Source organism: Tenrec ecaudatus, chromosome 2 (genome assembly GCF_050624435.1).
Source record: "Tenrec ecaudatus isolate mTenEca1 chromosome 2, mTenEca1.hap1, whole genome shotgun sequence".
Taxonomy (NCBI): domain Eukaryota; kingdom Metazoa; phylum Chordata; class Mammalia; order Afrosoricida; family Tenrecidae; genus Tenrec; species Tenrec ecaudatus.
Genome location: NC_134531.1, coordinates 101,539,812 through 101,547,533, shown reverse-complemented (window position 1 = coordinate 101,547,533; position 7,722 = coordinate 101,539,812).

Sequence of the window (7,722 nt, the reverse complement as noted above, 5' to 3'; positions counted from 1 at the left end):
AACTTATCTGAGCAATAGATAGCTAAATCAATCTTCACATAATATCTTCATATAGTTACTTCATAAACAAAGTCACCTGCAAGTGAATAGTTTGTGAATCTTACGCCAAATACACAGCAATCAGAGCCCAAAGAACATGAAAGTAACCTTTGATCGTGTTGACCCATTATTGAAAAACTAAATTTTAATTACAGTATAAAGATGAAAAATGTAATGAAAACATTTTTCCATTTTGAACTGATTAATTATAGTTTGAAATCTATAAATCCATTTTTTCAGAATTATAAAAGTCTCTACCAATTTGCAGCCTCATAGTTTTTTTTGTTTACTAACTGAACTCCTAGGTTCATAATATGAATATGTTAACATTCATTTATCGTGTAGTTTGAGTCAAAATTCTATTAAATTCAGAAAAGTATGTGTTCCTATAAAATACATATGGATGGAACTTTTTTTCACCTCAATCTATTTCTTAGTGCATATTTGATTATCTGTGCAAAGGCCGATTTATTTGCTTCTGCAATATCTCTTATAGTTTTAGTATTACAATAGGGATCAATAGAAAATATAGGTGCAAAACTCTGAGAAGGTACGCCAATGATATGCCAGGATATTTTAGTTACTATTCTAACTACCATCATGTTTATTTTCTATTTTGGTTCAGCCATCTGTGTATTTCTTAAATGGACTGAGCCATCTTAGGAAGGAAAGGAGCCTCAGGTTTTCTTTTCAAGTGAAGAGAATAGGGCCTTCAAGAGCATGATTACTTGATCTCAAAATGTTTCTGATATTAACATATCAGCATCTGTCATTCACAAACAAGGAGCTTAATGAAGCAGATGTGGGCAAGTCAATGTCATTATGATGGTAATGAAAGTAGTAAAATGCTTGGGAAAATTACTATTAGGAGGGCCTGCTCTGAAAGTTCATTTTATGTGTGCTGTTGGTGTGAAAGGGTATTATAAGTATGACTTTAAAGTTGAATGAAGGAAACACTTCAACCTAAAAAAAATCTGTATTTTTCTTAGAAATCTTGGAAGAGTATAAATTTTAAATACATACATTAGTATGAATTTGATGATGTTATATATTATATATTCTTATATATTTTTTATTTCAACTGATGTGTACATTCATTTTTGGAGTGAGTTATTCAGTAAAATAAACAAATTCAGGGTAAAACACACCATTTCAAAGCAACCTTTCTGTCAGGATCTAATCTAAATAATATTGAATTAGATGCATGAAAAATAGGAAAAAATAAAATTGTATTTTATATTGGTTGGTTTTAAATTACATTACTATTCTTGTTACCTTTAATTATGCACGGTACTTTATATTCCCAATTAAGAAATCTGGTTAGCCAAGTAACATTTCCAATCACTAGGTTACACTTCAAGTAATTTGATAGTGCTCATTATAAAAGTAATAGATTTCTTCTCTTTTTTCTCTATTCTTTTATTTTGCCATTAATTTTTATTTTCTTAGTTGTTAAATGTCAACTTAGTGTGCAATTTTAAAACGTAGATGTTGCAAAATTACATTTGACAGCAATGGTAACAATGACAATATGGCCCATGAGTGTGGTACACCCTAAAGGTAATAAGAATGGTTTGAAACTTAAGAATGGTTAGACTTTGTGATTCTGATATTTTTAGAATTTCTTTCAATTTCTCCAGTTTTGAACTGAAAGTAAGATAAAATATACTGAACATATGTCTGGGCTAAAATATTAATGGTTACCCGAAGGAAGAGGTCATTGTGCAAGAGTAATTCCCTCATACCTGTGTGATTGTATTCCTTATTGGGATTTCTGAAAGAGATCTGTTACTTTGTAAAAATGACAGGTGAAAAATGACGTGCTGGCACAGGTCTCCACGTGTCTCCTCCAGCTCTCTGAGCATCTCAGCAGCAGGAAGGGGAAGGCAGAGGGCCTGAGTCTGGCCACCACCGAGTTATTTATCTTCCTCATGCCTCCAAATGAGGCCATCAAGCTGGGACCTGATTGATAGGCTAGACTCCACCTCTTTGATCAAGTTAATAGGAGATTATGTAACTGTCACAAGAACCTCCTTTATTTTGCTGCCCCTTGTTTACCAAACATGATGTAACTCTTCAGGGACTGCTCTCTCCTGACATGTCCAAATGTCCTAAGTTAAGACCAAGTCTGGCCATCCTTGCCTCTGAGGAGCACTCTGGACATACTTCTTCCAGAACATTGCTCTGTCTTTTAGCAGTCCATGGTACTGTCGATATTGTTGTCCAGCACCACATCTCAAATCCATCATTTTTTCTTCAGAGTTCCTTATTCAATATCCAACTTCTAAATGCATAGGAGGCTGTGGAAAATAGCATGCCTTGGGGCAAGTGCTTCTTCTTCCTCAGAGTAACTTCCTTGCTTTTCAGTACTCTACAGAGGTCTGTGCAACAGGTTGACCTAATGCAGCATGTTTTGGGTGACTGATGCTTTCATGAGCATTCATCATGAATCCAAGCAAATTCAAAATTCTTCATAACTTCAACCTTTTTGCCATTTATCATGATGTTAGTTATTAGCCAATTATGAGGATTTGATTTTTTTTAATTGAGTTGTAACACATACTGAAGGCTGCAATTCTTGAGCTTCATCAGCAAATGCAACCCTTGATCTACATCACCACAGGCCAGTGGGTGAAAATTCGTTTGGATCCAGTGGTGGTAGACGCATCTCAACCCTGGCATGGGACCCCATGTGGCTCCTCTAGCTCCAGAGCTCTGGTTCTAGCTTGTCAAAAGGAATGTCAAGCAGAAAGAGTGTGTCTGGCCTCCAGGGGGCTATTTATGTACTTAGTGCCTCCAAAAGAGGTCATCAAGCTGTGATGTGATTGATAGAAATTATGTAACTGCCACAACCATTCTGTTGGTCACCTTTCTATGGAATGGGTACATATGTGGATCTCTTCCTGTCAGTTGGCCAAAAAGCTGTCTTTCAAGTTTCTTAGCATACACAAGTGAGTGCTTCCAGTGTTTCATTCACTCATTAAAACATTTCAATGGCTATTCCATAAATTTTCACAGACTTATTTTTTGGCTAATTCCTTCAGTGCACCTTGAAATTCTTTCTGTACCGTAGAGGGTTTTTGTTCATAGTCTACCTCCTGAAATGGTGGGATGTCAGTCATTTGGTTTGGGTGACCTGGTACACAATGTCAACTTTTTGGTATGGTCACTCAATTCTTGTCTTATCAGCGTAGTAAACCATATTTTCTGATACAACATATCTAAAACCGGTTCATTTCAGCTCACTAATGCCTAGGACATGGATCTTTACATGTTCCATTTCATTTTTGACATCTTCCAATTTTCCTAGATCCATACTTCAAAAATTCCAAATTCCAATTATTAGTAGCTTTTTGCAGCAGTTCCCCTCCCCCACTTTGAGTCCTGCCATATCATCAAATGAAGGTCCCAAAGGCTTTACTCTTATAGACGTTAGTCCATTCATGTCATTATAGTCAAATTTATTTTGAGAAGCAGCTCTCTCTCAGTAATTTTCTATGTTTTCTGTTCTCATGCGTCACTCTGGCACTGTATCTGACAATGCTTTGTTTAAATTCATTAGACCTTCAGTGTCTGACAAGGTTTAGATGTGACACATATATTTTTCCAGGCCTAATTCTACCAAAGGGGACAGTCTATCTCTTCTTCTTTGCAGCCTGTTCTTAGTCTGGAAGCTCAGATGACACCAGTTAACTCCGGGTGACCCTGCTGACCTGTGACGCACCAGTGACCCAGTTTCTAGCATCAGCGTAACACCATGTATGACAAACTTGCAGACAAGTGGTGGCCCAAGAACATAACCTTCTATATAACTCAGCAATAGTATTGATCCCAAGACCAGTCAACTCTGACAGTGAAGTTTGTGTTCAGATCATGAATAAGAATATGTTGAGATGTTCATGAGTTCATTCACAATATAAATGATCTTGGATACTCGTTAACTTTGAATATCTATATATATAATATGTCATTCATTAAACTTTTCTGTTTTAATTCAATAATTATCACTGTGTGATTACTCAAAACAAGGCCTTGTAGTAATCACTGATTATATAAGATTGTTGCCTCAAAAATGTGAAACAGAATATATGTACTTATATATACACGCCTATGAATTCATGAATGCATTGTGGGGCAGTGTCTAATTAGCACCATATGACAAGCCCACAACATTCTCTGTTGTTTCATTAAATAATTACTATAACCAATCACCACCATAACTTTCTGCCCATTTGCTTTGTTTATGTTTTAATTGCACAGTGCATTAGGAGAATATGTTCACTCCCAAATCTGATACTTAACTTGTGTGGCATTTCAGTCAAATAAATGGTACAACCTAATCATCAGCATCTCTTCAGCCAGATAGTATAATGCTTCAATAGTTATGCACTAGAAGATTGCACTAAGTCATGCCAGCAGATGTCTAGGTATTTTCAGGGGCCTCTAAATATTTTGAGTCTTTTTAATCCAGACTGGCTAGAATAAGTTCAATTTCACATGCATAGAAGTGTAAATTTACAGCTGCATCTTAGAAGGCAAGCAAGCAAACATCTGCTACAGGTTTTATTTTGCTTGATAGTTTTTTTGATAGTTTTAAAAATTAATCAGCGTTCATGGTAAGTACCTCATTCAGAGAGCTACAAGAAAAATAGCTCATAGTTTACCATGGATGACTTTAGCAGTTATTTACTTCGAAGCCTTGTTACCTGTAGGGTAAGCGTAATAAGCAATAACCTGGTTGCTTATTGTCTGATGTAGATATCTTTGCATTTGTAAGTTTATTTATATGTTGATTTACATATATATTTGCATGTATATGTTTATTTCAATTTGTGGCAAGGGTAGGATGAAAAATAGCCATGAGTCATCGTGATGCAATCTAGCAATCAGATGCCAGTATCCAATCTCGTATGTGTGGGCAACTCCTTTAACCTTTTTGCTCAATTTCTTATAAGATGAGACTCGACATCAATACCTCACACAGTTATTGTGAGACTTAATTTAGCATATAAATGTATATATACTATCTGCAATACTAGAATTCTATGTTCATAGATTGAGTGTTTTATGGGTGCTAGTTCTCTCATGTATTTTATAGAACACATACCTTGTGACAATTAACTACGGTGTTTCTTTTCCCCTATTTCTGTGATAAAATCATTGGGTTCCTGCTGTGTTCAGTCCTCTAGTAATCACACTGGAATTGGTGTCCACAGTGAAATGAGATATTTGTCTTCATTGGATCTCAGTATGAGTAGTATCACTCTAAACTGCAGTGCCATCCAGTAGGTTCTTGATGTTGTAAAGGCTCTGAGGCTGCAAATCTTTATGGGAGCAGACAGACTCGCCTGACTCCCATAAGACCTCTGGGGGTTTGGAACAGCTAGCCTTCATGTTAGCAGCTCAGCACATGCTCAGCAGCACTTCTTTTTGCATAACACCTAGATATGTAAATATAATAGAAGTAATAATGGCTTAGCATTTTGAGGACTAAGGTATGATGGATATGATATTATCTAGCAAAAGACAAAAATAATCCATGTTTACAGAATTCCCAAGGATATCACACTGCCAAGAAATCTAATATTAAATATGGACATTAAAAGAAAAATTGAGGAAAACATTATTGTTATTGGTCTTTGTCACTGAGTTTTATCTGTGAGTTCTGTGTGTTCATGTCATTGAATTATTGGACCCTGCAAAAAAGTAGAGTATCATGAGGAAAATGTTTTGGTTGGTGTCAGATTTGGGAGGAAGAAGGATGTAGGGCAGATGCCTATCTAACTTCTACCTTATGACAATCAGCCTTGGGTTGATGTAGAGATGAGCTCTACTCCCTTGTGTATCCAAGGGCCCTCATGACATTCTTGCCCTTGTATACATATGCATGTTTTAATTTGTATAGATAGATTTATATAAAGAAAGCTATGTACTACAAAAAGATACAAAAATTTGTTTTTAGGCAATTAAAAACTACAAAATGTTTTCAGGTCAATGAGAAATTTAATGTCAAAGTTGATACACTATCAGCCAGTTAAAAAATGTTAAGGTAGTTTAGTTAGTTTTACTCATATATGAATGAATATGTATTTAAATTATTTATCCAAATTATTTTTATTTGAAAAACAATCTATATTCCTAAGCACTGATTCTCATATAAGCCAACACTGTATAGTACTTTTCTCAAATTAGATTTATAGTTTCAAGTTTAAAAGTACCTATTTTTAACTTGAAAAATAATTTTGAAATAAATATAAGATAATAAAAACATTACAACTGATTAAAATATTATTAATTCTACCGTGCTTAATGCTTCTCAGTTTATAAGTCTGTCTAATCAATATTCTTTAAATTTTTATCTAGGTCTAGCAGTACATAATTATTTTTATTTCCATTTTCTAATTTAGGACACTTGACACAAAAAAGAAGTACCTTGTTTAAGGTTACATACTGAATTATTAGACCTATAATTAGAATGTCCAAATCATAGTTACCATTAATCTTTTTGATAAAGAGAAATTCTAACATGTTATATGATTTTATTCAGCTTTAATACGCTATTTCATTTCTAGCATACACCCATCCACACATTCAAAAGATATATATTTAATATAGTTAAATACATATGATATACAAATATACACATTACATACATATAATATACAAAATATACATACTATATATAGAATGCACATGATTAACTAAATTTTCGCTCTAGGTGGCTTTTCCTGCAATATTATCTGTTCATAATAGCATCTTAAGGGTCTCTTATATGTTTTACTAAAGTGTTGAAATAGCAGTTTCCATAAGGCATGATTTCAATGCTCAATAGTTGCTGTGCAGATACTAACAGTGACTGGGTGATGTGGTAACATGCTGAAAAAGCCAAAGAAGGCTAACAGTCATCAGAAACTAGAACAATTAGACAGAATGTACCCCTGTGAACACTTTCATTTGGGGAACTTGCCTCTAGAACTTTGTTGAGTAAGAGGCAGTCATTTCAAATCAGAAAAGATGCATATCAGGGTTGTATCCTTTCACCATTGTTATTCACTCTGTGTGATAAAGAAATAACCCCAGGTCATGGACTACATGAAAAATATGGCAAAGAATCGGAGGAAGGCTTATTTACCACTGTCAATAAGCAGATGACATAAGCAAGCTTGCTGAAGCAAGTAGAATTTAAAGCACCTGCTGATAAAAACCAAAGGCTGCAGTCTATTGTATGGGCAACTCAATGTAAAGAAAATCTAAATGCTCACAGCCCAACCAATAGCTCTCATGATAAATGGAGAAAAGACTGGAGTTGTCGAGGATCTCATTTTACTTGGAGCTTCATTCAATGACTATGAAGCAGCAGTCACAGAAGAAACGGATGTAATAGACTTGGAAAATCTGCTTCAAAAATACCTATAAAATGTTAAAGGATAATGATGTGAAATTTAAGGACGAAAATGTGTCGACATGAAGGAGGTTATTTCCAGCGGCCTCGTATGCACACAAAGCTGACACTAACAGGACGCCTAAGGAAAAGCTGATGCCTGTGTTGACGTGAGACGTCTTAAAAGGGGCTTGACGTCCGAATCAGTGTACTCCCACTGAGCGACTGCATGGGCCATGCAACTAGAGTTTGGAACAATAGGAGATATCATGGGTCAGCTGTGTCACTGGGTATATAGATGA